At 41.9% G+C, this 22,445-nt stretch overlaps 1 protein-coding gene across 8 annotated transcripts in view; it reads left to right on the plus strand.

The window, feature by feature from the left end:
- SULF1 (sulfatase 1) overlaps positions 1–22,445 on the plus strand; it is a 194,829-nt gene that overhangs the window by 35,150 nt on the left and 137,234 nt on the right. For all 8 annotated transcript variants that reach the window (XM_051844555.2, XM_051844551.2, XM_051844554.2 and 5 more), the window contains exon 2: positions 6,175–6,269. The gene's annotated coding sequence lies outside the window, so the exon portion shown is untranslated. The remainder of the gene's footprint in view (positions 1–6,174; positions 6,270–22,445) is intronic.

Genomic DNA, 22,445 nt, shown 5'->3' on the forward strand with positions numbered 1-22,445 from the left:
GCAGTTCCATCTCTGAACAACTGAGGAAGCCAAGAGAGTTGAATTCAATCATGTAGCTGCTTTATGGCATGGATTCGCAAGTGCTAAATGCAATAACACACTAACAGAGAGAGAGAGAGAGAGAAGCCAAACCAAACTTTTGAAGTACAGCTGTGCAATGATCGAGCTTAACTTCCTGACATATTATCAACAGGTGAAATTCTGGCACACCTCCACACTTATTTGTGGATGGTAATGTGAAATTAATGGGCATACATGCCAACGCTCTGTGGAATTTTGGAGCAAAAAATGATTTTGGAGGTATTCCAATCCTAACTTCCTTATCCTTTAGTTTTAGGAATGAAAAACAGAATAGTGTGAGCATTCTCTGTCTCTGTCTCTGCAACACTTGCATGGGCATCCCTCATCCCCCTGCAACACACACGCGCACGCACACACACACACTCCTGAGTCTTGTACTGTGTCATTGCTTACAAAAATATCATGGGTCTGACTGAAGAAAAATAAAGAGGAAGGGTGGGTGTTTGTTGCAACAGTTAAGACCTCCACATCTCTTGTTGGAGTTCCTGGGTTCGACACCTGGTTCCTCCTCCCTCCCTTCTAGCTTCCTGCTAGCATGTATCCTGGGAGGCAGCAGGTGATAGCTCAAGTAATTGATTACCTGACAGTCATGTGTGAGATCCAGATTGAATTCCTGGCCCCTGGCTTTAGCCTGGTGCAACCTGGGCTGTTGTGGGCATTTTAGGAGTGAACCACTAGATGGGAGATCTCTGTATTTCTCTCTGTCTCTCTAAGGAAGAAAAAGAGAAAGAGGAAAAAGATAAAGGAAGGGAAGGGAAAGGAAAAGAAGGCTAGAGAAGAGAAAGGAAGAGGAGGAAAGAGGAGGAGGAGGGAGAGGGAAAAAGAAAGGGGCAAAATGGATCCACACAGCAAGGTGATCGGTTCCCTGGTCCATTCAAGGATATGGAGCCCAGCTTCAGGGCTGTGGGCAGACAGTTTGTTCTTGCTTGAGGAATCACTCAGGTCAGATTTTGTAAAATGAAAATCTTGAATAAACCCTAAAACAAATCAAAGATCAGCCTGTGACCCAGACCTGAGCACACTTGACAGTAGTGCTCAGTCACCGTGTGGCAGTCCCTAGCATCACATTGTGATTACAGAATAATATGGACAGGAAGCCCAAGACATAACCCTCCCTCTGAGTTGCCTTGAAACCTGACAAAGAGACAAGACCATCACCCGTGTGAGCCAAGGAGTTAGTAGCAGAGATTACGTCACCAAGTGTGCAGCACGGATTTCCAGTGTTGTAGGTTGTGGTGAGGGAGAGTCATGAAAATTGAGGTTGCTGGAAAATGGAATTTCAGCCGATCCCAGAAGAGCACTTGGAATTTTAATATGTGGAGGAGAGAACAGCACAGGAATGAAAGTGTGGAAAGAACCACTTACCGGTGGGGCTTGATGACCCAAGGCTGAAGTGGGCTCACCAGCAGCAGTGCTCAACCTAGCAATGAACCTGGAGCCCAGCATTCACTTCTGTTATTATCTCTCTCAATGTTTCTAAAATAGATGCCTCAAAACTAGGTATAAGTGCACTTTACATTGGTGAAAATGTACAGCCATGCTTTGGGATTCATGGGGATTTGTTCCAGAACTCCACGGATACTCAAACCCATAGATGTTCACATTCTTCTGTAAGATTACACAGTTTGTGCATATAATCTACACACATCTTCCCATACACTTTAAACCCTCTCTGGATTATTTATCATCCCTAACATGATGCAAATACTAGGTAAAAAGTTGTTATACTGTATTGTTTGGGGAATAATGACAAGGGGGAAAAGTACATGTTCATGACAGATGCATTTATTTTTGATTCATGGTTAGCTGAATCTGCAATTGGTGATACCATTGTCACGCAGTGGGTTAAGCCACCACTTGTGACACCTGCATCCCACTTCAGAGCACTGGTTCTAGTCCCAACTGCTGTGCGTCTGACCCATCTTTGTGCTAATGTGCCTGGGGAAGCAGCGGAGGATGGCCCAAGTGCTTGGGCTCCTGCCACCATGTGGGACACCTGGATGGGATTCCTGGCTTCTGGCTTCAGCAGGGTCCAGCCCCAGCCATTGCAGTCATTTGGGGAGTGAACCAGAGGATGGAAGATGTCTCTTTCTCTCTCTGGCTCTCACTCTGTGTCCCTTTCTGTCACTCTGCCTGTCAAATAAGTAAAACATAAATTCTTTTGAAAGTAATTGATTGTATCTGTAAAAAATTAAAAAAAAACTGCTGATATAGAACCTACTGACCTAACTACATACTAATTACATTTATATCATTGAAAATTCAGAATAAGTTATTAACTTATATAAATGGTAATATTATAATCACTAATATTAATGTTATTTGTAGATGATTTCTTGCTGAAACTAAAGACAATTTTGTTTTAACCAACTACTCATTACTGAAATTGGAAAGGCAAAATATTTATTTTAATAAAAAAAAGTTCTATTGCATATTTAGTGTGATGCCTGTGTGTCAGGAACTGTTATTGGCCCATACAAAGAAGAATGGATCCAGGCAGCACATGTGTTAGGGTTGAGCTGTGGAACTGAGAACCGTGATGACGTGGTCCTCTCATCACCTTCTATTCTGGTGAACAAACAAACCTGCAAATCACACACTGGGAGTATTCGACATTCCTTTTCATACACATGTTAAGCAGGTATGGAAGCCAGCTCTGTTCTCTCTTCAATAGCCTGCACTAATCACATTATTACATAATTTTATCACACATTGTCATTTAGTGATCAGAAATCGAAGTCTCCATGTATAAAATTTAAGAAAATGCTAGTTTCATTCCATGAAATTGTCTTTATAAAAACTTTTCATTGTATTTAAAAAGCAGAGAAGCAGAAAGAGACAAGAGAGACAGAAATGCATAGATCTTGATCCACTGATTCACTCCCCCAGATGCCTGCAATAACCAGAAATGGCCCAGGTGAAACCAAGAATTTTATCCACATTTCCTCTGTGGCTGGCAGGGACAGAAGGACCTATGCTGTCTTCCGCTACCACCCAGGGTTCACATCAGCAGGAAGCTGGCTCAGAAACAGGGTAGCTGGGACTCAACCAGGAGCTCCTATAAGGGTGACAAAACTACTGCCTCACATGCCTGACCCTAAAAGTGTCTTCTGATTGCAAATGCACAAGGGATATTGATTATGATCAAAATTTTTTTTTGTTTTTCACCCAATTAAGAATAAATAATAGCCAATGTTTACCAAGCACTTATTTTGTGCCAGGAATTCATCTTGAGTTTTTACATGGATATTTTCCTGTAATCCTCACATCACAGCACCCTAGGGGGTAAAACATATTTTTAGCTTCCAGAGAAGGATGCTGAGGTATGGAGAGTGTAACTCGCTGAAGGTCAAGTGGCGGAGTAAATGCTGCAGCCTAGAATTCAGACACCGAATTTAGTAACAGATTCAGAACCGGCAGAAAAGGTGTTTTTTTGGCTGTTGGTCTATGCCAACATGACCTGAGCAGATCTTTTGGCATCCCGTTCAGATGTAAATTTTGGCTGCCGGAGATCACAAATCGCACGTGCAACTATAGGCATAAACATTTTTGTGGGGCCGGCACTGTGGTGCAGCAGGTTAATGCCCTGGCCTGAGGCGCCGGCATCCCATGTGGGCTCCAGTTCTAGTCCCAGCCTCTCCACTTCCAATCCAGCTCTCTGCTATGGCCTGGGAAAGCAGTAGAAGATGGCTAAAGTCCTTGGGCCCCTGCACCCTTGTTGGAGACACGGAAGAAGCTCCTGGCTCCTGGCTTCCAATTGGCACAGCTCTGGCCATTGCAGCCAACTGGGGAGTGAACCAGTGGGTGGAAGACCTCTCTCTCTCTCTCTCTCTCTCTCTGCCTCTCCTCTGTGTAACTCTAACTTTCAAATAAATAAATCTTTTAAAAAAATTTTTGTGTGTCCTCTAAGAAGTATTTACAAATTGGGCATCTCCGTGATGGCCGTAATAGTTTACGATATTTTCAGAGCCTTGGAAACAGGATGTAAATGTTCTCCACCTCCCCCACTCCCTGAAGGAAAAGCACAGGGCATGGGTGGGGCATGCCGAATCACACAGCCGGGCACGTACCGGAGGCTGAGACTTCGGCTGTTGTCCAGTGCGGAGAGACACAGCGAGGGTGGTGTGGGAGGCAAAGGAACACAGCAGCCACCGGCCGGTTGCTGAGAGGCTCCGCTGCGGCGATTTTGCCGTAGGAGTGGTGCATCCAGAACGCAGCCCAGGACCTGGGACTGCCCACGTGGACCCTGAATTCCCAAGGCCGGTTAAGAACAAGTGATTCCGGGTCTATGGAGGGAAAACATTGGCACCCATTGCGCCCAAGAGTCTCCTCTCTACACCAGCACACAATTGCGTTCACCAGTGGAGAGGTAAAAAAGAATGCTCCAAATGAAATGCCTTAGTTTTAAAAATTCTTTCTTTCGCCGGTGCCGCGGCTCAATAGGCTAATCCTCCACCTTGCGGGGCCGGCACACCGGGTTCTTTCTAGTCCCAGTCGGGGCGCCGGATTCTTTCCCTGTTGCCCCTCTTCCAGGCCAGCTCTCTGCTGTGGCCAGGGAGTGCAGTGGAGGATGGCCCACGTGCTTGGGCCCTGCACCCCCTGGGAGACCAGGAGAAGCACCTGGCTCCCGCCTTCGGATCAGCGCACCAGCCGTGGCGGCCATTGGAGGGTGAACCAACGGCAAAGGAAGACCTTTCTCTCTGTCTCTCTCTGTCTCACTATCCACTCTGCCTGTCCAAAAAAAATCTTTCTTTCTTTCTTTCTTTCTTTCTTTCTTTCTTTCTTTCTTTCTTTCTTTCTTTCTTTCTTTCTTTCTTTCTTTCTTTCTTTCTTTCTTTCTTCTTTCTTTCTTTCTTTCTTTCTTTCTTTCTTTCTTTCTCTTTCTTTCTTTCTTTCTTTCTTTCTTTCTTTCTTTCTTTCTTTCTTTCTTTCTTTCTTTCTTTCTTTCTTTCCCTTCCTTCCTTCCTTCCTTCCTTCCTTCCTTCCTTCCTTCCTTCCTTCCTTCCTTTACTTGAAAGGCAAAGAGACATAGAGAGATCTCTCATTCACTGGTTCACTTCTCAAATGCTCCCAACAGCCATGGCTGGGCCAAAACAAATCCAGGAGCCAGCAACTCAGTCATTGGGTGGCAAAGACTCAAGTACATCTGCCCTAATCTGCTGCCCCCTCCCCAGGATGCACCTTAACTGGAAGCTAGAATTGGAAGTGGAGCTGGCATTGAAACCCCAACACTCCGGCATAGGATGTGGACAATCCAAGCAGCATCTTAAGTGCTCACTCCAAAATGTCTGATCAAATATTAATATTTACATGGCAAAAGAAATATTTTTAAGTATAAAGGATATTTTCAATTACTTAATGGAATGTATTGTTTTCCTGTTCTGTCTTATTTCATATCAAATGTAATCTCTTATATGAAGGAGCTCAAAAAATGGAACTAAAATATAGAGGTGATCTTTTCCCATGCACTTTTTGAGTCCCTTTATATATCATACCACTTACTTATGTAATGTGTATATGCTAAAATGTGTTATCAAGGCAATGAGACTGCTTCATGGAATCCTTAATGTGTTAAACCAAGGGCTTCCTCTTATTCAAAGTATCTAAATGTATTTTAGTCACATCTCTCAATTGTCATGAATGCAAAATACAAAATTAACCACTTGTCATGCTTACCATTGCTACTCACCAAATAATAGTTTGCAGCAATTTTAAAAGAGTTTATGATTCAGCGTATTTCCCTTTAAATAATAGGTTTCAACACGTGAAATTAGGTGTTATCCAACCTTTCCCCTTGGAACATTTGTAAACTTTAAGAAGAAACATTTCTCTATTGGTTCTGTGATATCCAGGGAACAAATGTTCTGAGACAAACCTCATGGAATATCTTTCCTTTGATAAAGAGACCTCTACAAAAGGACTGGCTTGCCCAGTGCTTCAAAGGCTCTTGTGAATGGTTGTCAGAAAATCAGTCTGCATGAAATTTGGAGAATATGATTGTTAATGATATTCTCCTTTGAGGCTATGAAAAGGCAACATTGGAAATCGCTGATAAATTGCAACTGATTTGGCATTTGCTCTCTTCCATTGTAGCTACCGAAGGCCATCCACCACCAACTGAAGAGGGTGAATTCAGCCAATGACATGCAGCTTCTTCAAGGCAGAATAATTGCAGAAAATCTTCAAAGGTACCCACACCAAGTTTTTACCTCTTGGCTGATTAAACCAAAGGCCACCTGAGCATTCTATGTCACCTGCAGGGGGGATCACTTCACAGATGGGGAATTGTAAGAACTAGTGGGAGCCCAGGAGGCAACAGGCCCTACCCCTTCTGGTCGCATTCTCAACTTCTGGGCTGTGGGAGCTAAAAGGGACCTTAAATGTGGCAGAGCCATGTTGTAAAATCAGGCATCAGGAATGTCCAAGGAGCCATCTGGGAAATGGGCATCTAACCCATGAGACGTTCTTGACATGTTCTGAACTGCTCGGAAGCTTGGGGGAGAGGACGGGGCAGTGAGAACAGGCCAGACGTGTGCAGACATCCACAACATGTTCTGCAGGGTCAGAAATGGAAATCGCACAGATGTCCCCTGCAGTGGTCACTGCTTATCCTCACAGTTTCTTGGCTTGGCCCGGTAAACACTAGCACCAAGAGTGCTACAGGGCCAGGGAAGGTTAGGGAGATCCTCCACCTCAGCCATGTGGCCTTGGTGGCCAAAGCTTCCTCGGGAACTTTCTCTGAAGAGTTCACACCCCCATGAATCTTTTCCCAAACGTCAGCTTTGGAAGTTGCTCCCTTCAATACCCAACCACAACAAATGCAGTGGAAACTCTTGAGTTCCTTTTGGTTTCAGATTGCCCCTCCTCAAAACCATTGGCCTTCGCTTCATTTTCTTTCTAGCCTGGTGTTGGTCCTGACTGGCTTGGAATCCAGCCTCTAATCACCAAAAAGTTCATGAACCCCACACACAAAAACCAAAAACTAAACAAAAGCTTTGAGTCTGGCCTGAATTTTCAGTTTGTCTTTGGAGGAGTGTTTTATCCAGCTGCTCTTTCTAATAGTTCTGGAGTCAAACATTTTAAATTCATTCTGCAAATGGCATGGGAACAAGGGCATGGCTGGAAGGCCATGGTAGTGGTTCAGTTCCTTGACGTAAACGCCTGAGCATCAGCAGTTTTCCCTCCGAGTCTCACAACTCTGCAGATGGTCTGGGGTATTGCCACTGCATTGTACCCTCTGCCTGTCACACACAAGCTGAACCAACAGTAAGACAGGACAAGCTGGAAGTTAGTTCTCTTTACTTCGAAACTCCAAACCGGAGAGGAAAATATTCCCACACAGAAACCAGGAAAGATACACGCTTAGGGGTAAGTTCAATCAAATAGAACCATGACTTTATTAGAGTTCTTTGGCTACTTGAATCTGTTTGCCAAACTTTTCTGTGTGAATCTCCAGCCCAGTGCATCTGCTTCGCTGTTAGAAAGAAGAGACTGGCCTTTGGTAGCATACTGTTTAAAACTGCCTGTAAAACAAGCTAAAAAAAAAAAAAAAAAACCTCTTAGTACTGGAGATCACCCAATATCTTCCCAGGAAGTCCATTCAGATGGGACATCTCCAGGCATCTGTCTTACTGAGTCTCTTTGGTGCTTTGTAGCAGTGACTTTGGGAGCCTCATGTTGTTTCTTACTGGCTGGTAATCTTTGATTTGCGGTTTCTCCTCCTCCTCGTGGGTAATTTTGCCACTCTAATCTTTATATCCTGTTTCTTTCTCAGCATATCCTTATTATGGGAAAATAGAAATAAACGTTTAATAACGGACCACAGTCAGTTTTCAGATTTAACGCATAGGACACTTCTTAAAAACCTGTGGATTCTGTATGAGAGCTGGCTTCAGTCTGCGTTTTCCATCCTTGGGCTGGAAAATTCAAATTTCATGTCTGACTGGCTGCCAGCTTCCATGATCTCCGCGCCTCCTTATCCAGCTCCACCATTGGAGCTGGATTAGATAAGAAGCTGAGTCACTTCCCCCCACCACATCTGTGTTCAGGGATCCGCAGAGCTCTCCTCTGGTGAACTTCGTAGAAAGAAATGGGTCCCTTTTGTGTGTGCTCATACAGTCAGGTTTATAAAATAAGGACCACTTCACTGGACCTTCGGGTTTTGAAGTGCTGCCCTGTGAAGTTGGGTATAAAGTTCTTTCATTTAATATTTGCCCAGCTTTAAGACTGTTTGACTGCAGCTCATTGGACTTGTCATTACCTCGAAGATATATAACCTGAGAAACGGAACCTGCAGATAATAGAAGCAAATTTCAGGAGCTGCCCAGTCCTCTCTGTCTCCCAACAGATTGCCTGAAGATAATCTCTCATTTCAGGGAGAGATGGATTATATTCACATATAATAAGACACCAAGAGAACAATTAAATCTCACAGCTTGAGAGAGATTTGTGAGGGTTCTGACCAAACAGGCTCACACCTGTGGAACAGATTGTTAATTTTTGAGGAGCCTGGGTTTTGACTTGATATACACCTGCCAAAATATGAATGCCTGTTTTTGTACCTTCTGGACTCAAATATGGCACTGTTGGTGCACACAGATGGGATAACTTACAATAGCGGCTGTGCTGGCTATAAGGAAATTAAGACGTTTTCTACCCCACTGATGCATACTTGGGTGGAAAATTTTCTCATAAACATACCTTAGTTGTGCTTCATTGTTAATTTGAAAATGTTGTTTTTGTTAATTTTTTTTAACTTTTGTTTAACAAATATGAATTTCCAAAGTACAGCTTATGAATTACAGTGGTTCCCCCCCATAACTTCCCTCCCACCCACAAGCCTCCCATCTCCCGCTCCCTCTCCCATTCCATTCACATCAAGATTCATTTATTTTGTTAAATTCAATACACTAACTTAAATTTAAATAACTTTAAAATTCTATAACTAAAACAGGTAACTGCATCTTTTTTGATATAAGATGTAGACCCAAAAAAGTCTAAAATTATTACCATCTCAGTATTCCATAAGCATTCAATGCTTGCTGCAGAATATAAAGACTGAATTTGGGACTGGTGATCACCTTTTTAATGAAATATTTTATTAACAATAATTATACATATATATGGGCACAGTATAGTATTTCAATACATGTGTATAATGTATACTGATCAAAACAGGGACATCAGCATTTCTCCTTTGACTTTGCTTTATGATTGGTAGCTTGCAGCTTCTGTTTGTTCACACAACATATACTGTGTTATTGTGAACTATAGTCTCACCACTATGCTATGTAACACTAGGACCTTATTCCTTCAATTGAACTCTGATTTGGTGTCATTATCCAAACTCCCTCTATTCCTCTCACCATCTCTCCCAGCCTCTAGTAATCACTATTCTGTATTCAGATTGAGAATTTTTGCTCCCAGATATGAGAAAGAACATATGGTATTTGCCTTTGTGTGTCTGGTTTATTTCACTTAACAAAGTTCCATCCACTTTGTTGCAAATGACAGGGTTTCATTTTTTTTATAGCTGAATAATATCCGATTGTGTTAACCTACCAAACTTTATTTATTCATTTGATGATGGACACCTTGGTTGACTCCAAGTCTTAGCTACTGTGAACAATGCTGCAGTAAACATAGTGGCACAGGCATCTCTGTGATACAATGATTTCATGTCTTTTGACATGTATGCTCAAGTAGTGGGATTGCTGGGTCATATGGCAGTTCTATTCCTAGATTTTTAAGAAATCTCCCATCCTGTTTTCCATAGTGATTATACTGATTTACATTCCCACCAACAACATGTAAGAGTTACGCTTTCTACACATCTTCACCCACATTTGTTACTTTCTTTTTTGATGATAACCATTCTCACGGGTAAGGTGATAGCTCATCTAATTTTGGTTTGCATTTACCTGATGGCTAATAATATAGGATATCATAAATATTTATATTTGTTGGGCATTTGTAATTATTCTTTTGAGAATTATCTTTTCAAATCCTTTGTCAGATAAATAGTTTACAAATATTTTCTTCCATTCTGTCAGATATCTCTCCATTCTATTGATTATCTCCTTTGCTGTGTAGAAGTTTCTGAGTTTGATATAATCCTTTTTGTCTAGTTGTGCTTTTGTTGCCTGCACTTATAGTTGCCTGCACTATGAAAAACGTATTGCCTATACCAACATCTTTAATTGTTTCTCTTATGTTTTCTTCTAGCCTTCTAATAATTTTGTAGTTTTAGATCTTACATTTAGATACTTGATGCATCTTGAGTTGATTTTTGCATATGTTATGAGGTAGCAATATAATTTTATTCTTCTACATGTGTAAATCCAGTTTTACCACACCATTTATTGAAAAACTATACTTTCTCTAATTTATGTTATTGGCACATTTGTCGCAAATCAATTGGTTGTATGTATGTGGATAAATTTCTGGGTTCTCTATCCTGTTCCATTGATGTATGTGTTGGTTTTGTGCCAGTACTGTGCTGTTTTAATAACTATAGCTTTGTAGATGATGTGAAATCAGGTATCGTGATGCATCAAGCTTTATTTTTATCTCAGGTTATATTTTGTTGTGGTAACTTTTACTTTGCTTTAAACATTTCTCATTAAAGAGGGCAATTTATTGTCCAAAACAACATCATTTTAAATTATGTTTTCATTGTAAAAACAATGTAATAACAGTCTAATACAACATTTAAAGAAAGCTTTAAAAAGCCGCATTTAACCTGTAACTCAGTCTTTTCTGTGTGAATGTATACCAAGAGTAATAATAGAAAATCAGTGCTGCTTGTCTAGCTTGACCCACATATGGTACAACCTAATATTTCGCATAATTGCAAACATGAAGAATATATCATTTTAGTCTATTTTTAAGCTACTTTTTATAAGAAAACTTCATAGTTTTGGCATTATCTGTATAGTTGCTTTAAATTTGTACATCATGTTCTATTACATGAATTTGAGACATGTAAATTGCTATTGCTTTTAACCTATGAAGAGGTAACACTCCAAAAACTAAGTCAATGCCTTTCTTCATACAGTCTTACTATTTGATTGCATTCTAATGTCAGTTTTTAAAACCAGTATCTCTTTCTGCATCATTCTTTCTTCCCTTTGAGGCTAAAATAGTTGGACATGTGTGTCTTCGGTAATAATGTAAGTGATACACAGTTGTCAGTATGTCTAAACATGCACATTTGTGCGCTTATACCTACTTAGGCCAATGGGTCTGTGTATGCAGTATATACATATTCAAAACCAATGAGTCAGTGTTTAAAGAAAATATAAAACTCCACTGGATGAGGAACATGGTGCCCATCGGTTTGTGCCACCTTTAGAGCTTCTCTCCATTCTCATCTGGATGACGCTTGCACCAGCAGATGGCCCTCCCAGTATACTTTGGTGGCCAACAGAATTGGGCATTGTCTGATCAGGCAAGGAAGCAAACCCCAGGGATGCTGACTGGCCAAGGGAAAGCCCTTCGCTCTTGCTATGATATATTCAGACAGGAAGTTAAGAGGAAATAGCTATTTAATGCAGTTTAATTATAATGAGGGTGAGGGCTTCGAGACATTCAGAATTGGGGATCAAGAAAGAGAATGGGATGATGTCATTTTTCACTGGGACAGTCACGGAAATGAAATCAGGTCAATTCAACAATGGTCTTGTTCTATGCGTAGAACCACAAGTTGCTATGAGATTATCAGGGTACTTCAAGAAGTTCTTGGAAAACAAAATTAAAAGACTCATAGTTTTGTTGCAAACAGATTTTGGAATCCATTTGTATAAAGGGTCTTCAAAATCGTCATGGAAAACATGTGTTACGAAAACATTGTGTAGGATTTCAAATATTTTTTGGCACCAAAATAAATTTATCTTTCAATTCAATTTCCCATGATCTTTTTGAAGTTCCTTATACTTTGCTGTGATGCATCTTGGGAAGAGTTCAAGGGTACCTTGCACAAATGAAGATATGTCCACCAAAGACTTTAAAACAGCTAAGAAGTGGATAATCACTTCATCCAGTGCTGAAGTGGCCCACACTAGGTTCGCAGCATGTGAGATCATGGGGTCACTGTTTAGAATGAAAGTGTCTGGGTTCTTACAACACAGTGAATTTATAAAAGCAAAATGGGATCACACAAGTTGGTGTCAGGGCAGATGTTCTAAATTGATGACCTTTTTTCTTAGGATAATTTTGAATGGTACTAAAGCTAAGATGGACTATCTTCCTCAGTAGAAAATCTGAAGGAGCCACTTCCTGAGAAGAAATACTCCTTTGTGCCACATTAGGGCAATTGTGGGGCTGATTAATTCTGCTTACAGAGGAAGCGTTTGATCTGTGTTGATCTTGAGTTCCTAATTGCGGTGGCAAATACACTCGATTTTGGGTTCCTTCTCTCTATGGTGTTCTAATTTGACCTCATTTATCTGCTTAGATTTCACAAGAGTGCATCATAATTACAAAAGAGGTTAGACTTTCTAAGAAGCCATTCCTGGAATAATTAGGTTTCAGGGTCAAATCCTGCTATTAAAATTCTGTTGTTACTGCATTAATGAGACTTAGAACAAATAAGCCATTGGCTGAGGCATGTGTTTGTGTGTGTGCACAGGCACCACACAAGTATTCATAAGAGTAGGACTCAGACAGTGAATGCAAGCCTTTTACATTGGCATCTATGAGATGAGAATTTGCCAAAAAAATGTTCATTTTGGTAAACCACTATTCTTCAAATTTATTTATATTTTCAGAGACAAGGTTCTTCTCTCTTGTATGCTACATGGAAATGTAAAACCAAATTACATCATAGTGGGAATTCCGATTCGTCTTATGAGTTTTGCTTTGAAATTACTAGGGAAACTTGTTGTTATAATCTAGGTTGTAGGGGAACTTGTGATGTGCCTGGAACAAATATGTTTGAAAACTGGTTTGGGTGTGGTTAATAAATAGAGACACATTTTGAAGGAGTCCTTCTGGGGCAGATCCTAAAGTGCAACTTCAGTGATTTCTGTCACAAATGAAAGGTAATTTAGCTAAAGGATCTTTGAGAGAGGATTATTATTTTTAAATAAACAAATAACTGAAGCATTTCCAAATAAAAGGTCAGCAATATCAGAAGTTCCTAAGTTTTCAAGACAATGGTTAATTTTCTTTTTTGTTTGTTTCTACTGCCTTTAAAAACATGAATCCATTATCCCTGGTCAGTGCATAATATCTTCTTAAATGCAGATGTTGTTTTAAGCAAATACATTCTTTACAACACAAATAAGTTACTAGTAGCTTTGTTCAATGGGATTCACCACTGAATGTAAAATTGATTTTATTTAAGTGTGGGGGAAGAGTAGATGGAGAGAGAGTGGTGAATACAAATATGGACACAGGTAGAGAGGAGGAATTTCAAATTGTTCCTAAAATGAAGAAATGCTAAGTATTTGAGATGATGAATATGCCAATGACCCTGATCTAATCATTCCACATTGTACACCTGTATTCAAATATCACACTCTACCCCATATACATATGCAAAAGTTATGAGTCAGTTAAAAGCACATTAAAAAAAGGATTAGCAAAATAAATATCTATATGTAGATTATATTAAAAAAATTAAGCGTGGAAGATTCAGGACAGCATAACATGCACTAAAAAGCATTCATTTTAAAATTACTGGCTTTTACAAGTTTATCAAAAAATGATTTGATGTATTTTCTGCATTAAAAAGTTATTTATTGGGGGCCAGTGTTACGGCATAGGGTAAAGCTGCCACCTGTAATGCCAGCATTTGTGTTCTAGCTGCTACACTTCTAGTCCAGCTCCCTGTTAATGCACCTGGGAAAGCAGTGGAAGAAGGCCCAAGTGCTTGGGCCCCTGCACCCATGTGGGAGACCCAGATGAAGCTCCTGGCTCCTAGTTTCAGCCTGGTCCAGTCCCTGTTGTTGAAGGCATTTGGGAAGTGAACCAGCAGATGGAAGATCTCTCCCTCCCTCCCTCCCTCTCTCTCTCTCTCTCTCTCTGTAACTCCACCTTCCAAATAAATAAAAATAAATATTTTAAAAATATATTTATTTATCACATAAAGTGTGGCTAACATTCCAGGAGAGTGAATCCACTGGCATCCTGCAATATGCGTGCAGGTCTGGTCTGGGCAGAGAGCGGGTCAGGATGTTGATCAGTGGTGTGGAGTGGCCATGGAAATGGGACAGCAGCCACAGAGAGCAGGTGGTGCTGTGCATGGGTTATGGATGATTTGAGTGTTTCTCCTGATGCCAGGGGTGCCAGAGTATGATGAATCATGTGATACTGCTCTGCACTTAGAGTCAAGACACTGGCTCTGGTTTTAGGCATTTTAGTAACTCTGTGACTTTCTACAAAATTAGAATGTCCTTGTCTCATATCCCTCACTGAAATGTTGTAAAGGTAAGATAAAGAATGCAGGGGGCAGGTATTTGGCACAGCAGTTAAGACATTGCTTGAGATGTCTCATTCATATCCAAGTTCCCTACAGCCTCCTGATTGAATGTTTTGCCAGTGCACACCCTGGGAGGCAGCAGGTGCTGCATGCCTCAAATACCTGGACTCCTACAACCCAGGCAAAAGACTCAGATTGTGTTCCTGGCCCCTGGCTTCAGCCTAGTCCAGCCCTGGCTGTGGTAGGCTTCTGGGGAGTGAGCAAGTAGATGAGAGAATGGGAGAGTCTCTGTCTCTCTCCTTCCCTGCCCCCCCCCACTCTCTCTCTCTCTCTGTCTCAAATAAAAAAAAGATAAAGAATGTAAAGAGCACTTTACAGAGATAACAGACACATGAAGCCACTCAACATAACCTCTTCTTATTGTGATAGTAAAAGCCTAAGGTATTATGTGGTAATCATTAGTTCCCATCACACTGTGCTATTCCCAGCACCTATTTCTCTCTCATTATTCTTTTAGTTTTATGTCTCTGTCTGCCAGGAAACTAATCCCCATGTGGATTTTTTGATGATTGGCAAACATTCAAAAATGTTTAGCAAAGAAGGAAGGCTATAGAATCGCTAGGATTATCACTGTATTCAATGCATTGAAAAATAACAAAATAAAATAGAATGAAAACCAGCTTAAGTACTTAAAATAGAAGTGAAAAAAATTAACATGTACTGTATTATAAACTTGGTAGATGTTGGAATTCAGCTAAGGGTTGACTCTAAGTCACTTTATGTTTGGAAAAATAATGTGTGAGGCCAACTCACTGGGGAAAGGTACTACTACTTTGAATATTTTCCCCAGTCTGAGGCCAGAGACAAGAAAATGGCATCCCTCTGTTCACTGACAGTGCCTGTCACAGGAGTGCCTAACGGGACGTTCTTGCCACCTTTTCTACCCCCAAGCATTGGTTTATACAGGACTTCATCCAAATGTCGCATAAGGTATCAGCTTGGTCATTTCTAAGTGCTGAAATGGCCCTTCTGGGCAAAAGAAGAGAACTGTAGTTCACATTTCTCCTTTGAAAGTCCCATCTGTTTTAAAGAACTTTCTTGGGTTGAAGCTGGTATTGTGGCGTAGTAGGTTAAGTCACCACCAGCAATGCTGGCAGCCCATATGGGCACTGATTCAAGTCATGCTGCTCCACGTCCAATCCAGCTCCCTACTAATACACCTGGAAAAGCAGCAGAAGATGGCCTAAGTTCTTGGGCCCCTGCTCCCATGTGGGAGACCAGGATGAAGCTCCTGGTTCCTGGCTTAGGCCTGGCCCAGCCCAGGCCATTGCAGCCATTTGGAGAGTGAACAAGCAGATGGAAGATCTCTGTCTCCCTCTCACTCTGTAACTCTGCCTTTCAAATAAATCAAATAAATATTTTTTAAAAAAAAGAACATTTTGGGGTCAGGCATTGTGGTACAATGGGTTCAAGCTGCAGTTTGGGCACCCACATCCCATATTAGAGTGCCAGTTCAAGTCCCAGCTGCTCTGCTCCGATCCAGCTCCCTGCTAATGTGCCTGGGAAGGCAGCGGGAGATGGACCAAGTGCTTGGTCACCCAACACCTATGTGGGAGACCTGGATGGAGTTCCTGGCTCCTGGCTTCAGCCTGGCCTAGCCCCAAGTGTTGGAGATATTTTGGGAGTGAACCAGTGGATAGAAGAGTCTCTCTCTCTCTCTCTTTCTTTCTCTTTCTCTCACTCTGTCTTTCAAACAAATACATTAGTCCTTAAAAGAAAAAGAATTTTCTTTCTAGTGTGAAACTATTAAGACAAGGTTCATGTGTTGTGTCTTGTTTGTACCTGTGTGAACAACTGTTCTGTGAACTGCCAACCTCTAAATGTGGTAGACAATAATTCTGGCAATCAAAATACTACCATGATTTTTCCTCTCCCTGACTCATGTAAGCATTGAGACCATGCATCTACCTGGTTGTAAGTAGGCTACACTGAAGGCTTTGTTTATACCTGCAAATGTACCAGGTGATTGGTGCACAGTGCAGTGGTGTCAGGACGAGTCTTTTCTACCCCAGGAAGCAGTTAACAAGAATTCAGCAGTCATCAATTACTCAGATGGTCTTGTCTTCTTAAAACAGAAATCTCTTCCTTTTTTTCCTAATGGAGGGTGAGCTGTGAGAGAAGCATGGTTTAATGGTTAGGGGCATAGGTTTGGGAGCCAGACTGCCTGAGTTTGAATCCCTGCTGTGCCATTCACTGGCTCTGATTTAGTTTCGGTGTGCCTTGGCATCTGGAGCTGGAAACTGAGAACCAGTAACAATATCCATTTCATTTCACTGTTTTGAGGATTAGATGACTTCAAATGTAGAAAAGACTCAGCTAATGCTTGGCATTTGGTAAGCGCTTTATGCATAGTAGCTGTCATTATTACCTGTGGAAATTAAAAAATCTATAAGGAATCCCCTAATGTTAGTCTGCCCATAATTCTTTTTTTTTTTTTTTTTTTTTTTTTTTTGGACAGACAGAGTGGACAGTGAGAGAGAGACAGAAAGAAAGGTCTTCCTTTGCCATTGATTCACCCTCCAATGGCCGCCGCAGCTGGCGCACTGCGGCCAGCCCACCGCGCTGATCCAAAGACAGGAGCCAGGTGCTTCTCCTGGTCTCCCATGGGGTGCAGGCCCAAGGACTTGGGCCACCCTCCACTGCACTCCCGGGTCTGCCCATAATTCTGCACAATTGAATGCACACACACACACACACACACACACTCACCATTAGTGCACCAGGCACTCCAGAGAAACCAGTCTCAGGCCACGGTGCCTACTTTGTGCAAACCATGCTAGACAGGAGTGTGACACATGCATGTGCCTCTCAGATAATAGCAATACCAATACCTTATGTTCATACACTTTACATTTCCAAAATATTTCTTTCTTTGAGAGGTAGAGGCACAGAGACATCCACTGGTTCACTTCTCAGATACCCACAACAGCCAGGGCTGGGCTGAAGCTGGAGCCACAAACTCAATCCAGTCTCCCACGTGGCTGGCAGGGACTCAACCACTGGAGCCATGACCAGCTGCCCCCAAGGGTATGCATCAGCAAGAAGCTGGAGTCCAGAACATTTCCGGGACTACACCCTGGCTCTCTGATATGGAAGCATGCAGAGGTCTTAATTGGCATCTTAACCACTATGCCGAACACCTGCCCCTGTCTACACACCTTCAATGTCCATTTGTACACTCTTACCATTTTCTGAGAGAGCCAAATGACATGAAGTGCAGAAAAGGCACCTTGGGAGGATAATATCAGCATATGTACACAAAAACTTTTTTATATGAGTTTTGAATTTTCTAATTTCTGACTTCCCTTGGCAATTATTTGGCCTTTGCTTTGGCTTTTTCCCCCACCATTCAACCATGATTTGGTAAATATGAAGAAACAAAACCTAATCCTCACAAAAATTTTATAAAAGGATTCTCCACATGGGGGCTTTTACTATCTAGCAGACGCAGGTTCTGATCCCCAAACAGGCTGGATGCTTATTCTTCAGTCTAGACCTTACCCTCTCACAGACCTGGATGTGGGGGGTCCACACAAAAGTATCATGGGTCTACATCTTCAAAATGTTTCCCTAAAGCGGCTGGCACCATGGAGCAGCGGGCTACGCAGCTGCATGTAACACTAGCATCCCATATCAGAATGCCATTTGGCATCCCAGCTGCTCTGTTTCCAATCCAGCTCCCCGCTAATGTGTCTGGGACAGCAGCGGATGATGGCCCACGTACCTGAGCCCCTGTCGTTCACGTGGGAGATCAGAATGAATACCTGGCTCATGGCTGTGATTGCTGCTATTATTTGGAGAGTGAACCAGTGAAAGGAAGATTTCCTCTCTCTCTCTCTCTCTCTCTCTCTCTCTCTCTACCTCTTACGTTTTAAATGAATAGAATAAAAACTTTACAAAGCCAAAATATCATAAGCTTTGTAAAATATTCTAATATTCTTTGATTTCTTTACAGCCAGAATTTCTGTTTCTGCACTGCTGTAGATTTTGTACCTTCATTATGGCTCATATGGACATTTTGTTGGTACCATACTGTCATTTACGTCTCTGCCTTTCATTGGGGTATGTACTTTTTGAGACAACATATCAACCATCCCTTTATTACTGCAATTTATTCAGCACAGTATTTTGGTAGTAGTTAAGTGCCTAAAAATGTTCATCATTAATCTAAAAAAACAAAGTTATAACTTCTTGTTTAAGAACTGTTGAGCCTTGGGAATCTCAAAAAAGACTCACCCATGCTTTGGCTCAGGCTAGTCACCTAGGGGTAAATTTTTAAGAACATTTAGATGAAGTTCCTTCTCTTCACTTAAGTGCTTGCATATTTAATAGGATCCTTTGTAAATAGACTTAGAAGTATGAGGAAAAGCCTGGGCTCTGTCATGTGCGTTGCACAGTTCATTGAGAGAGACCGGCTATACATAAAGCTGTCACAGAAGGCAAGAAGTCCATGGAATAGTGAATCAATAACCCCCAAAGCTCTTGGCCATACATCAATATTTATTATTTATATATTTTTGAAATTCAGAATTACAGACAGAGGAGAGAGAGAGAGCGTGCTCTTCCATCTTCTGGTTCACTCCCCAGATGGCTGCAATGGCCAGGGCTGGTCCAGACCAAAGTCAGGAGCCAAGAGCTTCTTCCAGGTCTCCCAGGTAGGGGCAGGGGCCCAAACACTTGGACCTTCTTCTGCTGCTTTTCTCATGCCATTGGAAGAGGGCTGGATCTGAAGTAGAGCAGTTGGGATTCGAGCCTGCACTCATATGGGATGCTGGCCTCTCAGGCAGCAGCTTTACCCACTATGCCATGAAGCTGGCCCCCATCAATGTCTCCTAAAGGTATTTTTTCATAAAGTATCATTCTGAAAGACTATAACTGCTGGCACATATGAATTCTACAGAGACTCCTTCAAACCTAATAATATGGCCATTGCATTGGCGAAAAATAACAAGATGGAGGCAGCAGAAAAGCCCTATTGGTGGCCAGGTGCCTGAAATGAGGTGTTTAATTGGAGCAAAAGCCACTGTGGATCCCATGAGGCAAATAAACTGAGCCACAGCCACCACGTGGTATTTTCTCAGTAATGAGCCTGGATCGGAGGGCAGCCTACTCATGTACTTGTTGTGGCCAGAGCTTCCTCTGGGAAGATGTCCGTGATTTCAGCCAGACCTTCAGAAATGGAAGGATTCCAGCAAAGGCTAACACACCAAAAACAGACAGCAACACTTACTCTTCTGCAGTATTCTACAAAGGGGCTTTAAGATGCGTTTTTTGTTGTTGTCTGTAAAGATAACAGGGTGACCACGTAAGGGCAAGTTTCAGGTAGCCTGGGCTGTGTATCCGACAGGCTGTGTGACCTTGGTCAAGTCACCTAACCTCTCTGGGCATTGAGTTTATCCTCTGTAATATAGAGATCACTTAGCTGTAGGATGATGTGGCCAAGTTTCCTAAGATTATTTCCTTCCAGTTTCCCACCCCGATTACATCACCTCTTGGATGAGAATTGGTCCTTTCATTTGAGTTTTATCAGGAAAATGCAATCTCAAGGAACAAGATGAAACACAAGTGAGTTTTAAATTTTCCCTAACTCAAACTGACTGTTGATTCTCCCACCAAATGAGATTTGTCGTTGATGGATACAAATGTTGCTAAAAATGCACTGATCCCTAGTTACAAATAGCCAAAGTTAAAGATGATCATTTATAAACCAATCTGCAAGGGGTTCTATTTGCATTATAATGTTGGCTGGTGATTGATGCTATTTTTTACAGATACATTAAGACAAATACATTAGTTTTCCTCCCTGGAAATCTAAGCACAGAGCTTAAAGCATTGGCTGGAAGGGCATTTCATGTGACTGTGCGTGCTATCAGAAACCCGCGCCTCATCTGAACTTACCAGCCTCCCATCCTGCTTTTCTGTCCTTGGAAGACGAATAAAACGTCTTTCCCCTGACCCACCACCATGCCAATGCTGACGACATATTCAGTCCAAACTTCTGATGTGACATACATCTCAGACTCAGAAAGAAATGGCTTTAGGGTAGATGATAAGATCTGAAGCAAGGGAAGGCGATGAAGTTTCACCAATAAGCCCTTGAAATGCACGTTGGTGGATGGGGCAAAGCTGAGAATTGGGAACACTGATAGAAAAAATAGATGGGGGTTGAGGCTCGGAGGGCCTGGAGGCCTTTACACAGTACATCCAGGCTGACATAGTTATGAGACATAAGTAGAAGATAACAGAAAAAGTGTTTAATGAACTAGACATCAGTGGAAAACAAAGAGGAAAGGGAAAAAAGGTTTCTCTGTATTTTCATTCTGTACTTGCATTATCTGCTTCTGTCTTCTGTGTTTCTCACTACCATAACCCCAGTCATCCTGACACCGGTAAATGAGGAAGGAAGATGCTAGGCTGAGAAATCCTCCAGGTGATCTACAGAATGAAGGAGAAAAAGAAGTGCATGAATTAATTGAGGAAAATTTCATAAAGCTTGAGTGGCCCTTATCCGGAATGCTTGGGACTGCAAGGGTTTCAGATTGTAGATTTTGGAATATTTGGGTGAACATGATAAATCTTATCTTGGGGATGGGACCCAAGTTTAAACACAAAATTTATTTATATTTCATGTATGCCTTACACATATAGCCTGACGTAGTTTTATATTATTAATAACTATAATATGTGAATCAGAGTTCAGTGGTGTGGAATTTTCTACAGATGGTGTCATGTGGGTGCTCAAAAAGGTTGGAATTTTGAGGCATTTCAGATTTTGTAATTTCAGATTAGGGCTGCTCAACCTCTATTTAAAAATTATTAGAGGCCTTTTGTTGTTATTTCTGTTACAGCACTCAGCAGATTGGATTTAACATGCTTTTGATTAGTCAAGCTTTTTGAATCTCAAGATTTATATATTTCTTAAAAGATAAATTTATTTATTTGAAAGGCAGAGTTACAGAGAGGCAGAGACAGAGAGAGAGAGGTCTTTCATTTACTGATTTCACTCCCAAATGACCTCGATGGCCAGAGTTGGGCCAATCGGAAGCCAGGAGCCAGGAGTTTCCTTCGGGTCTCCCACATGGGTGCAGGGGCCTAAGGACTTGGGCCATCTTCTGCTGCTTCCCCAGGCCATAGCAGAGAGCTGGATAGGAAGTGGAACAGCCAGGACTAGAACCAGTGTCCATATGGGATGCTGGCACTGCAGGCGGATTTACCAACTACGTCACAGCATTGGCCCCAAGATTTATATTTTTGAACATATCTGCAAGTTTTTCAGCCAGTATTTCTTCAAATACTTTTCAATTACCAGTACCCCTTCCCAGGAGTCTAATTACATGTATATTAAACTGGGTGATACTGGAATTTTTCCACAAATCACTGAGACAGGACTCACTTTTACGAAAACCCTTTGATTTCAGTTACTGTGACTTTTAGCTCTACAATTTATATTTGATTGTCACGTCGTTTCCATTTATTTATTCATTATGTTCACATTTTTCTTAAAATTTTTGTGCCTATTTATGATAGTCTTCAACTGTCAGTTCTATCATCTCTGTCACTTTGTCGCTCCCCCATTCGCAGAGGAATGACACCGGACCCTGCGCTGTTCTCTTGCCCGGCCCTTCCTGGGTTTGCTGCTGGTCCTTCCCAGGTTTGCTGCCGTTCCCTCACTCACGGAGGAACGACGCCGTCCCGGGTTAGCTGCCGGCCCCCCCACCCCGCGGAGGGGCAGCACCCCTGCCGCTTTCCCCACTTCTTCGGAGGAGCAGCACACCGCTGGCCGGCTCTCTCAGGGGCTGCTCAGGTGTTCCTCAAGTGTTCCTGGTGCGTGTTGTCTCTCTCCTCCTTTATAGTCCTCTTCCACCAATCCCAACTCTGCTAC

The sequence above is a fragment of the Oryctolagus cuniculus genome, chromosome 6, assembly GCF_964237555.1.
Source record: "Oryctolagus cuniculus chromosome 6, mOryCun1.1, whole genome shotgun sequence".
Lineage (NCBI taxonomy): Eukaryota > Metazoa > Chordata > Mammalia > Lagomorpha > Leporidae > Oryctolagus > Oryctolagus cuniculus.